Source organism: Triturus cristatus, chromosome 1_2 (genome assembly GCF_964204655.1).
Source record: "Triturus cristatus chromosome 1_2, aTriCri1.1, whole genome shotgun sequence".
Lineage (NCBI taxonomy): Eukaryota > Metazoa > Chordata > Amphibia > Caudata > Salamandridae > Triturus > Triturus cristatus.
Window position 1 is genome coordinate 769,779,390 of NC_140580.1, and position 25,994 is coordinate 769,805,383.

Genomic DNA, 25,994 nt, shown 5'->3' on the forward strand with positions numbered 1-25,994 from the left:
TGTTAAGGAGAGTCGGTTTATTAGTCCTTCCTGAGCATTGAGATTTGGTTGGGGTAGGGTTGGGCGATGTGACTGTAGCTTCTGTTGTGCGAGGTGAAAATGATTCTAGGTCAGGTCTGTCCTTTTGTCTATCTGTGATTTACACTGAAAAAAACAACCACCTATGCAAATACAACAATTGCAACCATTAAAAATGCAAATCACCTCCCTAAAAGTAGGCAAACCTATCATATGGGCTAACACTACTTCTTTGTACACAGACAAGGACCATGCCATCTACTGCATAGATTCAACCCCACAGCATGAAGAAGTAAAACCTTCCAGGCAGATTGAGGGAATCTCCGACGACTCCTAAAAGGAGTCTAAACACTCCTCTATAAAGCAAGTATCTTCCCATCTGAAGAGAAAAAACAGCAGAAGGGACTACAGAACCCTGTCAGTGCTAAGGTTTTAGCTATATTGTTCATCACCCGGCTAGAATGGTAGGTTCTAGCTCTGTTGCATGTCTCTGGACTAGACCTATTGAGCGCATCAATGTGCTCATGAATGTCTTCAAAGTGATTGGTCGGAGCATGCTTCAGAGGATTCTTGATAACCAGGTGATGACACTCCTGTCGAGCACCGACAGGCCTCTTTATCTGACACCTTTAACTGGCCCACTTTTGTTTATTGCGGTTGAGTGTCTGATGCAAAAAGCTCAGTGAACACGTTTTTTTAAATTTTGCGCAGATTCTTTTTGCAATATCAAACCTTGCTTGCAACATTTCTCAACTGAATTGTTGTGCTCCAGAGAACCAGACGGGAAAAGGCACAAAAGGGAAGTATCAGTTCTGCTTGCTCTCAAATTAATCAACCCCATAGGAAGAGCCCATATTCCAGTCTAGATGCAATGTTTTTCGTCTCTGGATTAAAAGATCTCATGATCTCTACGCTTCACAGTTACCGCAAACACGAAAGTGCTTCACCCCTGCAGAACAAACTGCTAGTTGGAATCATGGCTCCCTGCTCTTCTGTCTGATCTTGCCTGTGCATTGTTCTCTGTAGGGACCCTACTGACTCCTTTTCTACAGTGTTCATTATAAAGGGGTGAGGGGCCTTCGGGGCTATTGGTATGTGTGGCATGACTTTTGTGCATAGCTTGATAACGCTGTATACAGCACAGGTCTCACTATTTGTTAGCATGAGCATGACCAAGTATGTCTGGTTGTATGACAGAAGCATGCATGGCTACCCCAAGTGTGCCTCAACAACGCTGTCCAAACAATGAATGCTTCTTAACCACACATTCTTTTACCACGCAATTTCGTTGTAAAGGCATGATTGGTAAAGGAATGCGTGGCTAAGACACATTTGCCCTGAAGCTTCTCCAAGTCCTGAAAACTGTCCCCCCCCCAACCTGAGCCCTAAAACTCGCCCTCACATCTTAAAAACTACCTCGACCCCCGTCCCCCGCCCTCAGCCCTAAAACTGCCCCAGCTCTGGAAACTCTCCTCCCCCCCCCCACCCTAAGCCCTAAATCTCTGCCCCATGTCCTAAAAACTACCCTGACCCCAAGCCCCCGCCCTGAGCCATAAATCTCATCCCCTAGCCCTATAAACTCTCCTGACCCCAGCCCCCCTGCCCTGAGCCCTAAAAACGGAGCCTCACTCCTGAAAACGACCCCATCCCCTGCCCTGAGCCCTAAAACCCAGCCCCCAGCCCTAAAAACTGCCTGACCCCCCGAGCCCTCAAACCAGCCCTAAAAACTATGTCCCCGCTCCCTAAAAACCCGCCGAAGCCCACATAGCTTCCTCTCCCGATCCTCCCTTTCCTCTCCCCGCCCATCCACAAATCTAAACCACGCATTGCCTTAACCATGCATATGCGTGGTTAAGGCATATGTGTGGTTAAGGCATATGCGTGGTCAAGGCAAGTGTGGTTCTGCTTGCTGGTAAACGGTAAGCGTAGCTTAGCCCGCATTGTAAAGCCCGTCTCCCAGTATGTGCATTCAGTCTATGAAAAAGCCTAATAGACATGCCTGTTCCTTCCTACCATATGCTTGTCAGTGTTCTGCGGACCTACAAATTAAATGTGCATGATTGCCACATACGGTTCTGGTGCCTACAGCAACAGGCTAGAGAGAGTGACACTGCAGCATTTAGCATTACACTGTAGCTAGTGATCTACGTCAGAAGCGTGAACTTACCTTGTGTAGTTCCATTACCAGAAGAACCAGTGGGATATAGTAAGCGGCATCTTCAGTGAGCACCCTGAAACGAGAACAGAGTCAATGTTTAATTGTTTTGCAAAAGTACAAAAGATGCTGGTGGTTGTGGTGGGGCAAGGCAGATGTACCTGGAATAGCTGCAAATCAGCTATTAATATCGCAGGTAGAGTTTAGACTAATGAGTGTATCAAGCATTCACTCTTGTAACCAGCTTGTTCACTGAACTGTTAGTAATTGTTATGACAAATCTTACCCACATGATTTGTTGGGATGGGACTATCCTAACATGCCTAACTGCATTGATATCTTCACTTTTAGTATGGCCACAGCATCAAGATAATCCAGCATATGCACAGAGTTCTAGGCCTGTCCTTGACTATGCAAAGGCCTTTAAATGTACGGTGGCCTGCAGCGGTGCACCAAGTGTGCCCTTATAAGTGGATAGAGGACTACTGTCCTTGTCCTCGGTGCAGCACATAAAGTGGTGGTGGCAGAACACTGTGTTTTCGAGATTGATATTGTGACTAAATCTTTATATTTGTGTTACATAGAGTGTGGGCTATAGATCCCTCTGGTGTTAAGTTCCACTGCTATGTGTATGCCCAGAAAAGTTTCACTCACATCCTGTGTGCATGCAGACCTGCCAACTCACACGGTGCCACAGTGTGTCACATGATTTCGGCTGCCTTCACAGGTCATCCAATAAGGAGTCAAAATCATATGGTGGCAGGCAAGGTGAGCTGGGAAATACGGCATACAGTGGATTTCCAGCTTGTCTTTTGTGGCTGTAAGCACCTGATGTCCATTGAGAGATGTGAAAACACCCCAGGACACCGGCAACAGCCTTAGAGACCCTTGTTTGTTTTGGGGGGGTGGTGGGTTTGATAGAGGGCAGAGTGCCTATTAGATAGCTCTTGGCACGAGGCCCCGCCCTCTACAATGCTCCACCCCCTCCTCAAATGCTGAAATGTATTTACAGGTTGGCAGGTCCTGTGCATGTAGAATGTGTGCAGTAGCAGGGCCTGGTGTGCGAGTCAGCCTCAGTACTGAAGCCAGTGGGATCCATTTTGGATGTCCGTGGCTTGGCATGGCACGAGATAGAGGATGAGGGCAGTTTCATCAGACAGTGGAAGCATGTTGCCTGCATTCCTGTGGCTGGAGAGTGGAGATCCAGACACTTGAGCAAGGAGGATAGAGTCATGGCTACCTTTAGAAATTCCACAAGAATGTTTGTTTGGATGGGGGTGTTTATTAGTCCTTCCTGAGCACTGCCTTTTGATTGGGGTAGGGGTGAGGGGTATAACTGCAGGTTCTGTTGTGCAAGGCGACATTTTTCTAGGTGAAGCCTGCCCTTTTCTCAATCTATGATTACTGCTTCAGAGAGGCTGATGACAACCAGGTCCAGAAACCGAACTCTTCTTTGTGCCTGTGTTGTGGGTGCTACAGTCTGTAGACAGTGTCAGTGCTACTAGCTATGAAAAGCACCACCCTACACAAAGGCTATATCTGGAGAGTAGCCTGACAAGATCTTTTGTTAACACAAAACCAGTTTGAAAATGTGAGACAATAGATCCACATCCCTTTTGTGCAAAATGTGTAACAACGTTGGCCCTACATTAATCCAGTTCCAAGGAAGGCAATGTTCTGCAGAGTAGTCAAAGGACTGCTGTGTGACGGGGGCAGGTGTCTGCTTGACACCTACTCTCCCAGAAGTGAGGAGACAGCACCTAATGTCTGCACTTTCTTCTGGAGGAGCTGAGGTGCCAAAAAGGAAAGTCTTCCTGGTCATGCAGGAGGAGACTGTCCAGGAGGAGAAACCTGGTGTGTCTCAGGGACTGAGGGACATCCAGAAAAATCTGGCTGCCTGAGAGTCAGTTAGGAGTGGCCCGTGCTGCAGGTGGTCCCGACTGGTCTCTCAAAACTGGCTCCTGGTGGGAAACCTGTCAAAAATTGGTGCATGCATTGGCCCGACTAGTGTTGCAGCTGCCTACAGCTGCACACTCAGGCATATGCTTGCAGTGCTTGCTGCATCAGCCTGATCAGGGTGGCATCAGCCTGCCTCTGACTAACTGAATCCGCCTGATTGGGGCTACAGTTGCGTGCATTGGTCCGGTCGCAGCTACAACTGCCATAGACACTAAGATGGGCCAGTCAGGGCCTTTCTTTGTCCAATTAGCCAAGCAGGAGCTAACCCCCATCCAGTGGTCAGAATGAGCCGCAGCATCCAGGCCTGCACTGACTCCGAAGTGGCACGGTGGCTGGATCGTGGGATATATGCATGGGTAGTAAGAGAAATATTCAATGAATACACTTAAATTAATCAGTTGCAGCCCTTCTGTGGACTCTATACTCATGATTTGTGTTCTTCTAGTTCCTGCTTGGTTTTGGTGCAAACACAGAGTCCTCCGACTGTGCCTTCCAAAGACTTAACACTGTGCTGATTTAACCCCGCCCCCGACTCTGATCTGACAGCTGAAAAGCAGGATGTGATTGCTATCAGATATTTTGTTAGCTTGTTTGAAATTTCAGTATGATATCCATGCATTATGATGTGGCTGCTGTAGCTGTGTAGCACTAAAGATGTCTTGCAAAATATTTATACATAATTGACACTATTGCACTTTTGTTTAATTTTGGGCTTTGTTTCATTTTTCATTACGTGAAAAATATGTTAATACAAATTAAGAAGGTGATAGTATTTAAAAATTATTAGTTTAGCAATATTTTATGTAAATAAACAAATAACATTTACGGATTGAATTATTGTTAAAGTAATTTAATTTACAAATACATTTCATTAATTACAAGGTTGGGGATAACATTACACTTACAATAACCTTTCTTATTGTTAGAATGCGATTAAAGTTATTTTTTTAGAACAAGCGCAGAATCGAGCCTACAACTTCACACCTAGCACAACCACCTCCAACTCTCAATTCGCCCCCACATTTCAACAACTGAATCATCCACGTTCCACCACTAGGAATCCACTAGATTCCACACATCTTCCTTCCCAGCTGCTAAGCCCCAAACAACAGGAACAAGCAACAAGAATAACGCCTAGGTGGTAAAATACCTTCGAACAGAAATCCAACCCATATACAGACAAATGTTACCAGGGGAGACAATGACGCCGTCACTTGCATAGGTAGTCATCCAGGTCCCTAGGTCTCATCCTGGATCATCTGGAGGGACCATCTGATGTCCTTCTAGTTGCTTTGCCATCAAACAGTTATTGAGGTACAGACAGACCCTTGTACAGAAGTCCAGTGGCAGCTGATGAAGTTTAAGATTGGTGAGGCTTAAATCGCAGCCATTGTACATAGCAAGAGTGCCTGTCATATGCTCATTCCCTAGAGAGTTTAGGCAGCCATAGTTTTTAACAGGCATTTCTGAAGAGATCAAGATGAAACAGTTCAAAGAAATATTGATCTGGCAAGCCAACCTTGTCTTCAACAGAGGTGCAGGCACCACACAGAAGACCTTCAATCCCAAGTTGATTTTGTTTGAAAAGAGAAAACAAAGCTGTTTTTTCCAAGGAAATTATCTGAAAAGTCTGTTTTCAATACAGTTTCGTTTTGAAGATTCCATGGAAACAACAAGTCCAATCTAACATTGTTGTCAGGAGTACTGGTGAAATAGGGCACGACTGATCTTTGTTGTGTAAGTAATGTTGTACAAATAGACCAAGGCATCATTAAACCTACACAAATTAACCTCCGTATTCTTGCGCATGGTGCGCACATTTTAAAGTCAAGCATTTCCATGCCACTCTGTTTGTCTTCAAACAGTGTGCAAAGTGTTAAATAAATATGGGCCTTATACACTGATTCTGCATATACCTTGATGCTGCAAACATGGCACTGTGAAGTACCATACGGTTGCATGCAGCAGACAACCTAGTAAATGATGTTAGCAGAAATGAACAGCAATACATAATGTTGAGTATAGAATACTTTTACCCTTTTCCAGCCTGTTACATTGGCCTTTTCTTGGCATGCGGATACTTAAGTGCTTAATGACTCAAAACAAGTGAGAGTGAGGTAGATTATAGCAGGTATTTTCACTACTACCAACCCTCCTGTGAAGGGGAAACAGCCTATGTGGATAAGGCAGATGCCGGGAATAGGGTGTGATCTGTGATAAAAAGTTAGATGCCACCGTGTTGTGTTTCAATTTAGATGCCCATACATAGGTTTCCCTAAATCATGTCCTTATATATGCACAATTTGCATTGCCCTCATTTGGACATAGAACCCCTCTCCTTATTTAGGCATTTGCCATGCTATCCAAATATAGGCATGGTCACCTACATCCATTCATCCCACGTCACAACAAGTTCTTAGAAACCAGACCCTTAAGCCATCTGGACTTTCCCTAGCTAGGATTATTGATTTCTCCAAGAACTCATCTATTATGCATGTACTACTATTCCTTAGGGGTTCATCCATGACGTCTTCCTCTGCCCGACTTTACGTCAATGCTAGCATTCCTAAGCACCTTCCAGGTATAAATATACCTTCCCTTACCATGGCAAACCACGGCACGGCACAACTTGACTGCACGGTTCGCCACGGCAAGTTCGGAAGAGAACATATTCCGGCCTGACGCACTGGCCAGACACTGTCATCCCTGCTCGCAGAGAATCCAGCCTCCAGTGTTCTGACTCCCTTCGCGGGGTGTTAGAGTTTGAGAACCGGAAAGAGATTACCCCCTCTCTCATTCTAAAGGTATGGAGTTGACAAGGACCTACAGGGACTTTTGGCATACAAACTTAGTATCTACCATACTATAGAAAACAGCACCTACTCTTACCTCGTACTACACTTAGGTTAGGTACACTGGGGTAGAACTATTTAGAAGCATCAGACGAGTATTCACTTTTTAGCCTGTGTTATGTATGTATGTATATATGAATATATGTCATAGCTAAAAGACAATGCTATTGCAGTATTATTTCTTCTTACTGCTTACGCTGTGCGTATTATATGTTGCTTACTGTCTAATGATTGTGACAGCTCATATCACTTGCACGAGAAACAAGACTGTTCAATAAACCCTCCCTTTTATTGAAATGCCTGTCTATCTGTTTCTGTGTAACTCTGAAGAAACTAAGCATGCACGATTGACTGAGTGAACCTGTTATCTATTGTTTACACGATTCTGAGACGCGTTCCGATTCTAAGGGAAACAACGTTTTTTTTTTAACATAGTTTATTGATTTTACATAGTATAACATGTTCATCATATTACAACAGTGCACATTATGACATATTGTTGCACACATCTTATTAACAACACATTTTGGTGTCTATTCTTTACTTAGTTGCATCTCTGCCGGTTGTTTTAGCTTGCGTCGAGTATAGAGACTTTGGCCCTTTACAGGATTTGCATAGACTGCTTAAACAGTAGTATAACCATGACGATATCGTCCATTAACTGAACCGATCATACCGGTAGATATCTGTGCCGTGACTGTGGGCATATACTAAAATCTTATGAATGAAAGAATACGAGAAAGGAAAAAGATAATAACCAAATCCACAACTCCCCCCACCCCATCCCTCCGGTCCCATGTACATACACAACCACATAAATACATGACTAATGATGTAGGCTCTTGCATTACTAAGGGAAACAAAGTGGTCATGTTTATGCGGTTGTCAGAAACGAATCCCTTCTTGTTCATTCAAGAAGTTTCTAGTGACCTCTGAGTTAGCTGGCACACACAAGTAATTAAGTTTAATGTACTCTATAGGAGCATACTGACCTTAGTCCTATGCAACAACTATAGTGTATATTATTCCAATGCACAGAGCCTATAAGGGAAACAGGAACTACACTACATGGAGCCCAACATTTGGTAAGGCACTAATTTAACGCCTGATACTGAAGTAACTCAGTTGTGCTTTTCTCAGAGACCCCTACTCATAAAACTCCATAAGACGTCTGTCTGGAGTGGGTAGGGTTAAAATCTGCCATAGATGAGTAGGACGAGAATCCTATGTATTAGCTGTTTGGCTTGTTCAACGTTGAAGGATATAGTGTTCCACATTATTGTACACCTTATCTTTGTTTCCTTGAAACTTGTTCTACATTTTTCAAAAAACAAATGTCCCATAACGGGGATACAGAGGCTGCGGCTGATGAAGTCGCAACAGCTTTCAATACTACAGGTTTAAATGAAACCGATGAGGGTGTTATAAACATCCCTCCAAACTTAAGGAGAGCCATCACTCTAAAACTTATAAAACATGGCCTAACACCAAGAGGTGGTAGAGCAGTTTTTGTGATAGAAGCACATGAATCTTTTCAAACAGAGGTATTCTATTCATGGATTACATTCCCAGAATCAAATCCAGTAACACATGTGTTTCACTTCTTCAAAGAAGATGAACAACCTGAGGAATACATTCCCTTCGAGGATATTGAAATTCCACTCACATACCAGGAGCATCAGCTCTGGTTTAAAGGCACCCTAAAACATTACAATCACATAACCAGGCTCGGTACACTAGGTAGACCAGGAGCAACATGGCTGATTTTACCATTTGTAAAATTTTGCTTTGAAATTGTATTAAATGTTAGAAAGAATCTATCAGCAGTGCAGATTGCAGTCCTGGTAATCTATTTAGTACTAGGCCACTTACCAAGTCATTTCACATGCCCCGCAAGAACATTACAATGCTGCACACATATCAAGAAAAATTCAGTCTTATACTCCCAGAAATCTGAGTGCGTTCACCACTCACTCCCACGTTCTATATCTATGCGATTTGGGTGAACTGCACCACTGGATAGAAATGTCCTTCGAGTCTATAGCAAATATAACAGAGAACCGAGCTTCAACCAAAGTTTATACAACGGAAGACGCCAATGAAATTTACAACTTAATAAAGGAGACGAAATCATTTGACCCACAAAGCGGATCTGTCACACAGCAATTACGACAACTGGAATACCTCACTAGAAGGGAATTAAATCAACGTTTACATGCCTCAACACTTATACAATACCACCGTGTTAAAAGGATCCCACGTGGACTCAGATTATCAATACGCCCTATGTTATTTAGGCTTCAAAACAACCAACAGTTTATGGAGAAATGGTACTCCATTTTAAATAAATGCTCACTGGATCTGATTTTGCTGATAATTGAGGAGCTGTCTAAAACCATCCATGATCTAGAAGAAGAAATACACATATTAAAAAATGACTTATCTACCAGGATGGAAGTAGAACCATGGGGTCAATTCTTTGAAAATCTTAACCTGAAATTAGACAAATATGGGAAAGAGCTACAAGAAACTAAACTGAGAAAATTTAAACGAGACACAATTGATTATAAGTTGAATGAGGCCTACACTTGGGCGGAGGTATACGCCCAACGACGATTTACCAAAAAAACTACTCAAGCATCCTCTGAAGAAAGCGTAGTTTCTGAATCAGACATTGACACTCAGAGAGCATCCTTTAAAACCAGTGTCAGCTCAAAAGCCACTGGGAAAGCAACAGAAGAAAACATACCGACTACGACACCTAGTACTTCTTCCTCCTCTTCTTCTTCTTTTTTGGAAGTAGGCAGAGAACAAGGACGACCACCGGACAAGAGCCAAAACAAAACGTTCAACGAAACGGGAAAACAAGGAGAGGAAAAGGACAAAGAAAAAAAATCAATATTTCTTCTCTTAAATTGACAGCATTTGAAGAAAAAGTGTTAAACAAAGGAATGTCTTTTGTTAGCACCTATAAAAGCACGGAGTTAGAAACAGAAGTGGCATTTTACAAGTTCATGAGAACTACGAAACTTCTTTACGAACATATGTCCCCAAGATTCCACTGAAGATCCTACACCTTTCACTTTTAAACCCAAGAGCACTTACATCGCTCCAGTATCACATAAAACTTTGGATACATTCGAATTGCTTGTGCAACAAGATTTTAAAAAGATCCAATAGTCGAAGAAAATCAATAACTTAAGTAGAGCCGAAAAAAGCGCCCTAACAAAATTGGCAAGAAACTCAACCATCACAATTTCTAAGGCAGACAAGGGTGGAGGACTAGTGCTCATGGACACGGAACATTACGAAAGGAAAGTTATGGAACACATTAACAATGAGACAATTTATGGAAACTTGACAAAGGATCCTACTATGGAAATCCACAAAAGTCTAAATTCTATTCTAGAACAAGCAGAAGTTTTAAATTGGATTGACTCATCGACCAAGAAATACCTCAGTTCCCAATTTCCACGCAGACCAAAGATTTATTTACTACCTAAGATTCACAAGAGTCTTATTGATCCTCCATTCAGGCCCATCGACTCTGGATGTGATTCCATATTCGAAAAACCTGGCCGGTATATTGACACTTTCCTACAGTTTTTTGTTCAAAATTGGTAAACTTACATTGAAGACACAACAGATTTTTTGCGGAACTTAGAAACGATTAAAAATCAAAACACGGAAGATTGGATCTTATGCACCATTGACGTGGTGGCATTGTACACGTCTATACCACATGCTAATGGAATTGAAGCAGTTGAATGGGCTTTATTGAGACAGGAAAATGCACACATACCAAAACTTTTTATTTTACAACTACTGGAGTTTTGTTTATAAAACAGTTATTTCAGTTGGAACGAAAGGTTCTACATACAATTGAACGGCACTTCAATGGGCTTTCCGGGAGCACCGGTATACGCCAATACGTTCATGGCGAAGTTTGAAAATGACTACATCTTAACAGACTCCACATGGAAAGAAGGACTGATATTTTTTAAACGATTTATTGATGACATCTTCCTCATTTGGAACAAATCAGAACCAGCATTAATTAATAACATACGAACACTAAATCTAATAGACCCCAGAATACAGTTTACTCACACCATCAGTCGAAAGGCAATCTCATTCCTAGACGTCTGGATAGACATTGAACAGGGCGAAATACATACCAGCGTGTACAAAAAACCAACTGACAAAAACAATGCTTTATTATTCAGCAGTTTTCATCCTCCTTCTCTTATTCGGAATTTACCAGTCTTTCAGTTCCTAAGAACTAAACTAATTTCCTCAACGAATACGGCTTGCGAAACAACTTGGCAACAGCAAATTAAGAATTATACAAGCAGAGGGTACCCTGAAAATTTACTCAGAGAGCAACTTAACACAGTTGAAAGTCGATCTCGTGATGAGCTACTAAAGAAGTCTCCAAAAAAAACTAGTACGCGTACAGTCTTTGTGTCCAAATACTCCACTGCATCAACGGCGATAAAAAAGATCATACATAAACGTTGGGACTTACTTGAGTCCGAAACAGATTTCAAAGGATTATTCAAGGAAAAACCATTGTTTGCATACACAAGAGCACAAAATCTGAAAGAGATGCTATCAAGAAGAAAAACATCACCAGCAACTCCAGAGTCCTCAACTAAGACAAACGGAACACACAAATGTTGGAATTGCATTCATTGCAATAAAGCAATCATAGGAGACACTTTATTGCACCCACTCACGGGCCAAAAAATTAAAATCTTGAGTAGCACAACATGTAACTCTGAAAACGTGATTTATATCATTAAGTGTCCTTGCGGACTGTTGTACGTTGGAAAAACAGAAAAAAAAATGAAGATCCTATTGACGGACCATAAAAGCAAAATACGCACCAAAAGTACCACCTCAAGTTTAGCAGTACATTGGGAGGAAGCACGCCACCAAATCGCTCAACTTAAATTCCAAATCATTGAAGAAGTACTAAAATTTCCAGATTGTGACAATTCAAAGCACCTACTACAAAGGGAGGTGTTTTGGATAAAAAGATTACAAACTTTGACCCCACACGGGCTTAACGACAAACTCGAGATGGCCTGTTTTCTCTAATAAATATGAAGATACGATTGATCTGTCCTTCCACCTCGGGATTCCCGCCTTTTCAATAGACGTTAACACACACAACAATTCACTTAGAGCCACGCTAGTACCCAAACCAATAAACGAGTTCCACTCACGCAACACAATCAGAGTACTCATATTGTGAACAATATGCATTTCTTAAAGTTCAATAATTCAGATAATTATTTCATAAATCATAGATTGAACAATGATTAAACAGCTACGCTTGTACCATATGTACTCATTGTGTTTATAAGTTACAAAATGATTAATGATTGAACAGTCATGTATGTAACAAATACACGTTATGTTGTAATTGTGAACTTCTGCATACAAGGTTGATTAACCCTCACGTGTTCACCAGGGAGCTAAAGGAGATCCACACCTCAACATATAACTAACGTAACTACACATAATGGGCACCACCAATGGCTAGTACGATAATAAAATATAGGTCCTTTTTTCTCACTTGTAAAAACGACCAGTTTATCTCGACTATAATAGAGAATTGAGCGTCATAGTATACGGCATCACGCTAATACATCTATAACTTAAGAACGCTTCGGCCATTTGAATCTGATTAGTAGTCCACCTTCTGTGTCGGTACTATGATCATTATACCATAGTCCGTCTTTTCTGTTGATTGAACATGCCGACACGCATACGTAAAAACCAGGAAATGCATCTCTGGTTTGATAGCGTAACCCGGATGTAAACGCCGTCTGCTTGAACACCTATTCGGTAAGCTAACACGTTTATCACTAAACTCCGTGCATTGACTAATTTTTTAAGTTCAGAATCACCGTTTAAAAGAGGTAATCTGCTATGATTCCTACTTTTGTTTCTAGATCGCCCATGATCACCGGCTGCGACTTTACTCGCAACTAGTCTTTACATGCAACTAGGCAAAGCGCCATTTTTTTGCATATTCTACAGTAAGGTGAGCCACAATCTAAAAACGTCATGATAATACCACCGTTTTTTTATAACAGCACATTTTATATTCAGTCTCGCTCGTTTCTTTAGATTCTGAATACAACAGGGAAAAGAATACCTGACAGTACATTTAAAGACCAGGTACGTAGAGAGGCTCTTAGTGCATACGGATCCGTTAGAGCATGACCAGTTGTCCTTATCTTAAGGTTTCTTTCCCTAGTGGTTGAACTTGAAAACCCTAGAACTTTGACAACCATTTTACAAGGTATCGTTACACCACAGAGTGATCACTTTTGGTGAGGGGAGCACAATATATGCACAAATCACCATGAGCTGGACTGTGACTGATTGATCCCAAAAAAGCGCAGATTCTGAAATTCTCTCCTTTTTCCACAGCATACCCCTGACGAAGGGACAAAATGTCCCGAAATGCATTGGGTGCTTCATGATGCTATTTTGTTTTTGACCAAAATGTATGCATATATGTTTGTTAATATGTAAAAAACGCATAAAGATGAAAGTATATATTGTACAGAATGTATACCATTTGTAAAATTTTGCTTTGAAATTGTATTAAATGTTAGAAAGAATCTATCAGCAGTGCAGATTGCAGACCTAGTAATCTTATTAGTACTAGGCCACTTACCAAATGATTTTAGCCGGCTACATACCTCATCCTGACATTGAAGCAATGTCAGATAAGGAATTACTTAATCAAATACAAGAATTAATAGAATTATACAGTTAAATGACAACTGTCTGAGGGTCCTGAAAAGAACTCATTTAAACACAACCCTACATCTTCTAAAAAGAAGTGGGAAAATAAAAAACAACATTCAAAAGAGAAACGTTCTCAATCCCGAGGTAGGTCTCCTCAAAAGGAGCCCTCCGACAGGAGGTATAACCTCAGGAATAGGGTATCAAGATACTGATACATGTTCCTCTCGTACCTTTCAGACATCTTTGCAGACATCTGAAAGAAGAGGACGGTCAGATCACAAAGAAGAACGTGTGAAGTCCAGAGACGATCAATACGTTCAGAAAAACAAACCAAAACCTCAATTCACTAAGAAAAAGGTAGCAGGTCTGAAGAACAGACATGCTGAGAATTCTGAGAACACAACTCAAGAACGGAAAATGGACTATGACAATGCTGGACAGTGCAGCAGAAGTAACAATACCTCACCAGAACCTGAAGGAACTTCTGGAGATAGTGGACTTGAATGAGTACATTACAGTTGAGACTGTAGACACCAGGGTTAGTTCTCCACAAAAGTTATATGAAATAACACTTCAGATGGACGGAGACATACCAAGAAAAGTGAAAGCACTCTTTTGGGAAAAACTTTCAAGGGATTATGACATACTTCCAGCAGACCCAGACTGGCCACCAAAATTTGTCAGGGAGTGCCCACATGGCATAGTCATAATTATGCCAGCCATCTCCAACCATGTTCCTATAAATTTAAAATATACTTATGCAAGGAAATGGGCAGTTGCCCAGGCCCCAGCATTGTACAAAAATCATGTAGGATGGGATGAGGACTTGCCTCACCATAAAATCCCATTAAAATATCAACCTACTGCACAAAGGCAATACCGAATTAAGCAAGAAGCTAAAAGCAGGTCAGGGACATCTTAAATCAACTTGAATACCAAGGGGTGATTGAAACATGCACCTCATCGATGAACAATCCTTTGTTTCCTGTTTCCAAACCAGACAACACATATCGTCTAGTTTTGGATCACAGACACCTGAACACTTGTTCTAAAACTTTTGCAGTACAAAATGCACACAGTACAGCACTAATGTGCGTAAAAAATATAAAACCACATTGGATATTTCAAATGGTTTCTTTTGTCAAAACATAGCACCTGAAAGTAGGTACTTGACAGCTTTCAGGACCCAGCGTCACTTTTGTCGACTCCCACAAGGGTTCAAGAACAGCCCGGGGTTATTCTCAGCAAGAGTAACAGAGTTACTACAAATTTATGATGACGAGGCATTGCCATATGTCGATGATATCTATCTGACAGACGATGACCTGGACAGGCACTTGAACAGGGTAAATACCATTATACTGGGCTTTGCCTCTGAGGGCTACAAATTCGATTTACAAAAATCAAGAATTGCCCATCTCAATGTCCTATTCCTAGAATATGAGCTTTCAAGTGAAGGCAAAAGCCTGGCAGCTAACTTTTTAGAAAAGTGTGCACTGCTCCAACCTCCAAAAATGCTGAAAAACGTACAGTCGATTCTAGGTTTCCTGAATTTTGGAAGAACTTACATTCTAAACTACGCAGAAAGGGTTAAACCTCTCTACGAATTAATCAAACCTGATTTCAAAAACAAAGATTGGACACAGGAACACACAGAAATCCTGCGTTCAGTTCAAGCTGACATGTTAGCAATAAATCACTTACAAACACTCGTAAATACACGCCATTTAGTGATCTGAATAATTTCGGAAAATAATGGGGTGACCCGGTGTCCGTCAGAACCTGGGTATACGTATTATATAAATACAATGGTTCTGTCGGGGAAGTTTCAATTGCTTTAGAGTGTTCACAGTATAAATACATTACATGTAACACATATCCATAAGTAAATATAACAAAACACACCCAAGCTGAATTTTTCAATCGGTATTATTTTTAGAAAAAAGGAAATAACAAATAAACAAGGCTACAGTTATACAATTGACAGATTTGTGAAGAAAGAGTGACATGTAGTGGTAAATACAGACGATACACTGTAGTATGACAGATAGAGAAATCACAAAAAGGTTATTTTGAGAGGATACAAATTTTGAATATGTCCATATGATTGTTCACATATGCTTCATCATCATGTGTAAGTTAATTTTTGAACTGAAGCATTGTGTAATGAGTCTACACAATGCTTCAGTTTAATTTCAGTTTAATTCTCTTGCTACAACAGATGTTGAATATGTTTTGGATCCTAACTTAAAAACACAAGCATTCCTCCAATACGAACACGAATGTCCTCTGCATATTGAGATTTTCCCTCTTGACCAGTATGAATTTATAATTTATACTGACGGATCAGCACAACCCGCTACGGAAAGTAAGAAAGCTTACAGTGCAGCATGCGTGATCGTTAAAGGTCGTAAGCGCAATGGTAAATTCCGACAGATGGTCACTAAAACTCAATCTCTAGGAGATTGTACAGCTCAGCGAGCTGAACTACAAGCATTCAAATTGGCACTTGAAAATACGGATCGCGAATTCCCCTCATAGTGTGCGATTCTTTTTACTGTGTTCAATCATGAAATTAATATTTACAGAATTGGCTTCAAAATGGTTTCAAATATGCAAAAGATGGAACAATCACGCATAAAACGCTTTGGGAACAAGTAGTTCAGTTGCGAAACGGACTACAAAACACTCACGTGATACACACGTTGAGTCATCAACGTGATGGCGTTCACGTTGCAGGGAATTCATTGGCTGACAAAGCCGCAAAGGGGGCTGTGCAAACGGCTTCCGTAGCTGTGATCACTCGTTCAAAAACGAAAATAGACAGTGAAAGATTGTTGGCTATCAATGCTTCAAGCAAAGGCAGTGGTGCAGCGTTACCTAAAAAATTTCCACTCAATTACTCGTATATAATGATGCAAACAACGTTCCTTTTGCTCGAATCCCTGGAGTGGGGGATAGGGTAATTCCAAACATGGAACGTATCGTTATTAAAACAGAGATATTGGTAGCCCGGCATTAGGAAACAGACCAAAAACTATGTTTTGGAATGTGAAATATGCCTAAAAATGAAAGTCTCTACAGTGAAACGTCCTGCGCAGACGCCCCTGCTAATTTCAGATAAACCATTAGCTTGTGTTTACCTGGATCACTGCGGTCCCTTGCAAAGGGATGGTAACTATAAATATATCATGGTCGCAGTGGATTTGTGCTCAAGGTTCCTATGGATGTGGCCTCAGCGCTCGGCTGACGCTCGAACTGTTCTAAAAGATTTGCGAGTCTTTATCGGCACATACGCAATTGGCACGCTGCACTCTGACCAGGGCCCTGCGTTTAGCTCTCGGACTTACAAAGAAGCCATGGCCAGTTTGGGCGTTGCATTGCGGTACTCCTCTCCATTCTATCCTGAGGGAAATTCTGTTGTGGAAAGGATAAACCGGGACATAAAGTGGTCTATAACAGCTAGAGTATTAGGTTCGGGTGATGGGTGGGTCAAACATCTTTATGGGGTCCAACGCTCATTAAACAATTTGCCAAGAAGTTCTCTGGAGGGGGGTGACTCCATGTGAGGTCCTATTTGGGACAAGAATGTGGGTTCCTGATCTCGAATGTAAAGGCACAGTGGTGGAAAATAAACCATTTGATACCAAAGATCGTTTGGCTGTTTTACAGGACTTCAATGAACTAAGATCGAAACAAAGCAACGTGTTCCTGAAGCCAACCACCACTGGGGAAAATCCAGCCTTCCCAGCAAGGCCTGTCTGGATCCCAAAGCTTGGGGATCTAGTCAGAGAGAAGATTGCGGACAAGAAGGAATTTGGGCCTTCTTACAGACAACCAGTACCTGTCCTAGCAATCCACGGATCAAGAACAGTACTTCTGCCGCCCCTTGCTGGTAAAAAGGAGAAAAGTTTTGTGTCGATCGACCTCATCAAACCACACTATGTGGCCAATACTAAGCAGTAGGCCTTGTGGACTCTGACCAAGTAGCAGACATACTCCTCTAGCTACTATCCAAGAGGTTCAAACTGAAAGACTCATCACCGTTGAGAATCCAACAGTAAGAAATGAAGGACTAAGCAACAATGCTATGGAACTCGTTCCTCTTGAAACCCAAATAAGAGTTCGTCCTGATGCACCTGTCTACAACATCGTAGCAAGTGATCCACTGGTTCCAGCGATTTCAACGAAGCCTGATGCAATTTCAACCATTGACAGAACTGCCTCTGGCTATTTTATTAACTTTGATAAGTTTTCTGAGGATCCCAGCGAACCTGAAATGACGCCAGCCAAAAGAACTTTCAAAGAACAAGCACAAGACTTCTTTCATCACGTGAAAAAGACTTATCTGGTTTCACCATGGATTGAACTGTGGATTATTTCTGGAATATTTTTCTTTCTGCTTTGAGTAGCTTTAGTAATGACTCTGAGCATGCTGATAAATGGGAGATATATTCACTTGGACACAGAAAGTAAAAATGTGAACTTACTTTTGAAACCACACAAATCATCCCATCGTGAAGAAAGAGACTTGTCAGCAGTGAACATCACAGCCGTTCCTATTCAAGATGGAATAGTTTGGGAGAAAACGGATTATGATATATTCGGCCCGTCTGAACTTTTGAAGATTCCACACTTATTTACGATATCATTAAATGACTTTATTACCTCTAGAACCTATTCTGATGATTGGGACTTTGAGACAGTTAATAACATGATGTCTGATCTAGAAAGATCTGCTGCATTCTCTAACCACGAATACTTAGAGGGTTCAACAGACTAAGAACAGTTTTTTTGTTACAACCACTATGGTCATCGTTTCTTGCATAGATCTGCAACACCTAGAAATGTATTTATGTATAACCAATGGAACATTGTCCTACACCACCAAAGGATAGCTCAAAAACGTTTGAAATTAAGTTTCCATATTTTTCAGGGTACAATACCTCCAATGCAGAAACGTTTTACTTTAAAAATGTGAACAAAACAGGAACGAAAAATATGTTAACAAATACCAAACAGATTTATTCTGCAGCCTTTGTTGCCCAACTGTCTAGACAGGGTTTTGAGTTTTGGAAAAACACAATTGACACAAAATCTGTTTGGGGTACCAAAGATTGGCAAGTAAAGGGGATAGAAGCTTTGTTTAGAGCCTGCATCATCCCACAGCAGATAATGTTTTTGAATGACACTGTCCAACAAACGTCTTGCCTCAGGTTAGCCAAGTTCAAAGACATGAACACACCGTCCATACCTACACCTGCAAACAATAGCACTACACAGGGGGTGGTCGACGTAGATACTATTTTACAAAACAATACATCAGATTCCGAATGGGAAAAATGGTTGCTCTGGCTCACAGACACAAACATCTGTCAAGAAAGATTCCTGAACAAGATACAAGGTTTAACAATCAATAGGCCAGACCCACGATATGTTCAAAGACAGCATCCAGGGGTAGGAAAGACATACAGTGTAGGAAAAATATGCCTTGATTGGCTGCAGACATCTACACTAGAGGATGTGAAACAACACTTATATTTACTCAAAGAAGACGCAAACCTTAGGTGATTCTTGCCAGATCCATGAAACGTCAAAAACGTTTCATATATGCCGGCATCTATGCTGCTTATAATGAAATATGGAAGATTACCCAAGCAGACGCTGCAGAAAGAATATGAGAAATTGATCGTATTCATTTAGAGAAATCTCTCACTGTGGTCGACAATGGGTTAACGACTCTGTCATCCAAGATATATTCATTGGGCAACATTGTATCCTCTGCTATAGACATTGTGGAACAAGATTTGGTCCTGCTGCGTCATGGCCAATCACAATTACGTTCTATTCTGTTATTAGGCTGGACGCTACAAAACTTGCGTGCAGGCTATGTGCCTTGGCGTTTCATCAACACGTCTTCTCTGTTTTCTGATTACAATCTCACTGATAAACAGATCGAACTGGCACAAAGGGGAGCAAAGTATACAATGATGAGCATTGAAAAACTGGAAAAATTGCCATTTACGGTAGCAGAAAAACCAGCTACAGAATGGATCATACCTGGCAAAATAAATTTGCCTGTTACAACTTTACATTTTCAGTATTGTCACAAACACATGCCAGTAGGCAAATATGAAAGGTTGGGTAAAGAATACATCAGGATATCTTGGGATTTACCTTACACACACAGATGTTGGAGTGGGGGGCGTGAAGTGTTTATTAGCGGTACACACTGTGAAAATGCACTAAGCGGTTCACTCATATGTCGGGATATTAGTTTACACGGGGCCTGTAGCGGTTCCACTGCAAATTTATCCTGCCACCTGCAAGGTTCACCGGCCGCAGTGATTAATCCTTTTGGACAACTTTCAAATGGGAGTTACCTCATGTTGAATGATCAGAGCTGTTGTGGCATGTTTCCAGGTATCCCATATCTAGTAACGGTTACTTCCAGGGTCACTTGCTGTATGCAAGTCTTGTTCCCCCAAATAGACACAGTCAGGAGTAGCCTTTAAGGCCTTCACTGAACATCTCTTCTATACGAATTGATACTTTAAGCAGAAAAAAAGCTATTCTTTTACAACAAACCGTGCCTTTGACCTCGGCCAAAGAAACCTATGATCTACAAGTCGCAGGGACTTCGGGTGAGATACAGGCTCTGTTAAGGACAAATTGCCCTACACATTTCAAAGAAATGTTGGGACGTATCTTAAACATGTCTGATACGAGCGGTATTGTGCATGTATTTAAGACCGATGTTCGGGACTGTTAACACCATTTCAAGCAGTCCTCGGAATTAACCTTGGGCATAGTTCGCGAAGTAGCACTTCGCGAAGCTACGCAAAGTGCACTTCGCACTACGCGAGCTACGCGTAGCACTTCGCGAACTGCGTAGTACCTTGTTCGCACTGTGCCAGATATCGTTTTCAATGATTGCACAGTGCGGACAAGCAACCGGCACTGTGCAATCATTGAAAATGGCATCTTGCACAGTGCGAGCTGTAGTTTTCTGCTGCTCGAGTAGATTTTTACTCGAACAGGCAGCTTTCTCAACGCGAACTGGTAGTTTCTCATCGCGAGCGGTCGCGAGCATACACGACCAATCGCAATGAGAAACCTGACCTCCTCGCATTGGGAATCTCGCCGGGAGGTTTATTTCCATGCTCGCGATCGCCAACTTGATGTTGCTGATCGCGAACAAGGAAAAAGTCTCGCCAGGATGTCATTTTGCTTGCTCGCGGTCGCCAACTTGACGTTGAGGACCGCGAGCAAGCAAAAAATTACCGCAGCACTAAGCAACACTACGCTACGCGTGTTTGCACTGTGCTACGTGCAATTCGCGTAGTGCGAAGTAGCGCGAACTTCGCAAACTACGTGAGCGTAGCGTAGTGCTTTGCCCAGGCTTACTCGGAATCCTTCCAAACTTAATGCACTCGGTGTTTTGGTAGTCTGCCGCTAATTCTAGCACTCGTTGCAGGAATCCTGTTTTTATTCCTACTGCTACGCTATGGCAAGCCAATACACCAGCGTCACTCCCAGCACCTGGGAGAATGCTCTCCCGGAAAGGAAGTGTCGTGAGCGCATAGTGCAACTATTGGTTTACCTCGTCTACGAGAACTAAATACCACATGGTTTCTGTCGTTCAGACCAATCTGGCAAGATTGCATCTTACCTGTTCTACACTGCCTACTTTGCGGTGAAGAATGCGTGCTAGACATCTGTCTAACACTCCCATCAGTCATGCCAACGGATATCGATACTCTGCTGGACCCGATAACGGACCATGCTCTGTGTTATCCCCAGAGGCTACCAATCCTGATGACGGCATTCATTGAGATCTCACAGACGCAACATGCTACTGCTGAGGTACGAGATGGATCAACAGGCACACAGGTAACATTGGCAACGAACATTGCTACTGACGATGCATTACATCTATGTGCAGTTAGTCTTCTACACTAGGTAATCGACCTATCACCGACAACGGTAGACACATTTTTGTCTTCAGGATTAGAGGATTTCATGTTTTCACCAGCATCTACAAATAACTTTTGATTTGGCTCACAGTGTGCCATGTAATCTATGAATTAGGCCTTTAATTATTATTTTTTTTTCTCTAAACATAAGACTAAATTTGGAACTTTCTTATCAGCCTTTTGTGAATATTAACTTTTTCTTTTATGGCTAAAAACTCTGCTTACAGTAGAACTATTCATAGAGAACAAACTTCTTTGAAACACTTCCAGGGACACATTGTCACCTTTCTTCGCATTTATGTAATCATGACATCATGTCTCTGAACTAGACCATTTCATTACATATGTATATATGTTTCGGTTCATTCACTTACCATTCACTGTAAATATATGCTTAGAATGAAACATTGCTTTCATATGTACAGCACCTTTGCATTTTATGTCTAACAAAGTTTTTTAACTAAGACTTCTTTTAGTATGCTTTTACAAATGTTTTTCGTGAACATGTGATACTCAATTTTATGTGTTTAGCATGTTTAGTATTTAGTAATATCGATCATTCGTCAATGGAGTGGGTGTTGTGTTTCGATTTAGATGCCCGTACATAGGTTTCCCTAAATCATGTCCTTATATAGGCACAATTCGCATTGCCCTTATTTGGACATAGAATCCCCGTCCTCATTTAGGCATTTGCCATGCTATCCAAATACAGGCAAGGTCACCTATATCCGTTCATCCCACGTCACAACGAGTTCTTAGAAACCAGACCCTTAAGCCATCAGGACTTTCCCTAGCTAGGATTATTGATTTCTCCAAGAACTCATCTATTATGCATGAACTACTCTTCCTTAGGGGTTCATCCATGATGTGTTCCTCTGCCCGACTTTACGTCAATACTAGCATTCCTAAGCACCTTCCAGGTATAAATATACCTTCCCTTACCATGGCAAACCACGGCACGGCTCGGCACAACTTGACTGCACGGTTCACCACGCACTGACCAGACGCTGTCATCCCTGCTCGCAGAAAATCCAGCTTCCAGTGTTCTGACTCCCTTCGCGGGGTGTTAGAGTTCGAGAACTGGAAAGAGATTCCAACCTCTCTCATTCTAAAGATATGGAGTTGACAAGAACCTAGAGGGACTCTTGGCATACAAACTTTGTATCTACCATACTATAGAAAACAGCACCTACTCTTACCTCGTACTACACTTAGGTTAGGTACACTGGGGTAGAACTATTTAGAAGCATCAGACGAGTATTTTCTTTTTAGCCTGTGTTATTTATGTATGTATTTATGAATATATGTCATAGCTAAAAGACAATGCTATTGCAGTATTATTTCTTCTTACTGCTTACGCTGTGCGTATTATATTTTGCTTACTGTCTAATGATTGTAACAGCTCATATCTCTTGCACGAGAAACAAGACTTTTCAATAAACCCTTTTATTTAAACGCCCGTCTATCTGTTTCTGTGTAACTCTGAAGAAACTAAGCATGCACGATTGACTGAGTGAAACTGTTATCTATTGTTTCCACGAATCTGAGACGCGGTCCGATTCTAAGGGAAACACAGTTGTCATGTTTATGCTGTTGTCAGAAACTAATCCCTTCTTTTCTTTTTTAAATATATTTTTATTATTTAACACACAAAAAAAAAAAACAACATCAGCAGTTGCTTTATCATACAGGAGGAACAGACCAATGGGCATCAGCGGTACAGAAGGCAATACACAACTCACCATCTTAGATGATGGAAGGTCTAGGGCGAAGGGGGATCATCACTTGCAGGGGTTAAGGGTGGCTGACAAATATCTCCACGGTGGGAGTTCCACAAGCCCCACACACGAGACCATTTCTGGGGACATCCTCGTGATACATATACAGTCTTCTCTCTGATCATTGCCCAATCCATGTCTTTTTCCGAATCCCGTGCCGTGGGTGGATCCAATGCTCCCCACCGCTGAGCAATATTCCTCTTGGCAAACATTAGCCCCAGAGTTACCCACTGCGTCAAGCAGACGTTCAAATCAGTCGGCTCCCAAATGTTCAGGAAACACCTACGGGCCTCCAATCGAAGCTGCGCTGACAGAACAGTATTAATAATGTCATGAATGGCACGCCAGTAGGGTTGGATCCGTGTACATTCACAAAGTATATGGAAAAAGGTCCCCAGCTGACCACAACCACGCCTGCAGGCTCCCTCTTCCGCCCTTCCCATTCGTACCAGTTGGGGCCCCGTTACATAGATACAGTGCAGGAGTTTTAATTGGATGAGACGGAGACGAGCTGATATTGCTACCACCCTGGGAGAGGAGACCGCCTCCTGCCATTCCTCATCATCCATTTCTGTGCCATCCCTGGTCCACTTCTCTCGAAGCACCAGGAGGGGATCCGAGACGTTATTTACCAGCTTTTTATATATCAGAGAGATAGCACTGTCAGGGAGATGGCCATCTAGTATCCTATCTTCCAGTGGGGAGGATTCCGGCAGCATGGTACCGGGCAATAAATGTGTGCGAAGCTCGTGCCTAACCTGTATGTATCGGAAGCGCTCAGATTCGGCAAGGCTATATTGCTGCTGTAGCGCTTCAAAAGACTTAATATCCGATTTATCCCACAGATCCCCTATGCTTGCGATACCAATGAGATCCCATTTGTCAAACCCCTAACTCTTCCATAAATCACCCAGTTGCTCGGAATCCCATAGCGGTGTTGCTAGCGTCAACTTCCGTCTCCAGCCTACGCGATTGGTGGCCGCATGCCACACGTGTACTGAATGGTTAGTGGGGCATGTAAGAGGATAGCGCCGGGGCCTAGAATAAAGGGCTCTACTAAAGGTCCCCCCCTCGGGAGGAGCCACCTATCCTTGTTATATCCCGGGTCCCATGGCTGAACATATGTGCAGTGGTTGAAAAATAATAGAGGAGGGTAGTAGTGTTCCCAAATGGGAGAAAACCTGCACATCAAAGTGTAAATAAGTACATGAATAAAAGTCAACGGCGTGAAACAGTAAAATGAGAAATTGTAATAAAACAGGGTGCTTAACTAGCTACAGGCACCCACTACCCAAGAGTGCCTATCAGGCAGATATGTAGAACAATCTGACAAAATAAAATGAAAAATAGAGCTATTTCAGCACATCCACAAATAGTACATGAAGAGTCCAACTGAATAACAAATAGTGAGGAACCTGCGTTATTCAGAGTTAAATAGACATTTATATATATCAGGAAATAATCTATAAAGGTCCTCAATTCAAAAATATAAGATGAAAGGTCCACGTGGTATAGGTAGATAATGTTCTTTTTATTTGATAGCTGAGTCAAAGTCCAAGAAAGAGTACAGCCAACACGTGTTTCATCAGTACTTATTGGTACTATAGACTTTCTCAAGGCTATTGATGGAAAGTAAGGGCGATGAGATCCAATGTAAAAATATATAACACAATGAGTGTAAATATAGTGATTGGTCCGCGTCAAGTAAGATGCTACAATCAGGGAAATCTTTAGAAGTACAGAGGAAGCGTGGCCACAGGTGTGGTTGGTCAGTATATATTGCCGGAGTAGTGCGGCCACATCGTAAAAGGAAAGTTAGGAAGCGTCCTCCAAGTTCACGCGCTTGATAACTCGGGGAATAGGTTGGGAATACAGTAACTGCACCCACTGTATATATTTAGGGCTGAATCCAAATTTCTCTAACACCGCCCAAAGGTAGGGCCATTCGATGGTGTCAAAGGCCATGGCCGCATCCAGGGATACTATCACCGCCGGCTACGATATTGTGGCCGCCCTGCCCAGGACCCTGTGGACCCTGCGCAGGTTCAGCGCCGTGTTGCGGTGCGGTATGAACCCTGACTGGTCAGGGTGGACCAGAAACCCAATCGTCGTCAAGAGCCGGGGGAGCAAGAAGATTAGCCAAGATCTTGGGCTCAGCGTTCAACAGTGATATTGGTCTGTATGAGCCACATTCGTTCTTAGGTTTCCCCTCTTTGTGGATAGTGATGATTGTGGCAGTTCGTTGGTCTAAGGGCAATATACCCGCTTGCCTCGCGTCTTCATACATGGCTCTCAGGTAGGGGGCTAACAACTAATCCCTTCTTGTTCATTCGAGAAGTTTCTAGTGACCTCTGAGTTAGCAGGCACACACAAGTAATTAAGTTTAATGTACGCGATAGGAGCATACTGACCTTAGTCCTATGCAAAATCTATAGTGTATATTATTCCAATGCGCAGAGCCTATAAGGGAAATAGGAACTACACT

The 25,994-nt window shown here is 42.1% G+C and overlaps 1 protein-coding gene across 1 annotated transcript in view; it reads right to left on the reverse strand.

The window, feature by feature from the left end:
* WDFY4 (WDFY family member 4) overlaps positions 1-25,994 on the reverse strand; it is an 821,140-nt gene that overhangs the window by 787,813 nt on the left and 7,333 nt on the right. The window contains exon 2 of the mRNA XM_085608765.1: positions 2,186-2,249. The gene's annotated coding sequence lies outside the window, so the exon portion shown is untranslated. The remainder of the gene's footprint in view (positions 1-2,185; positions 2,250-25,994) is intronic.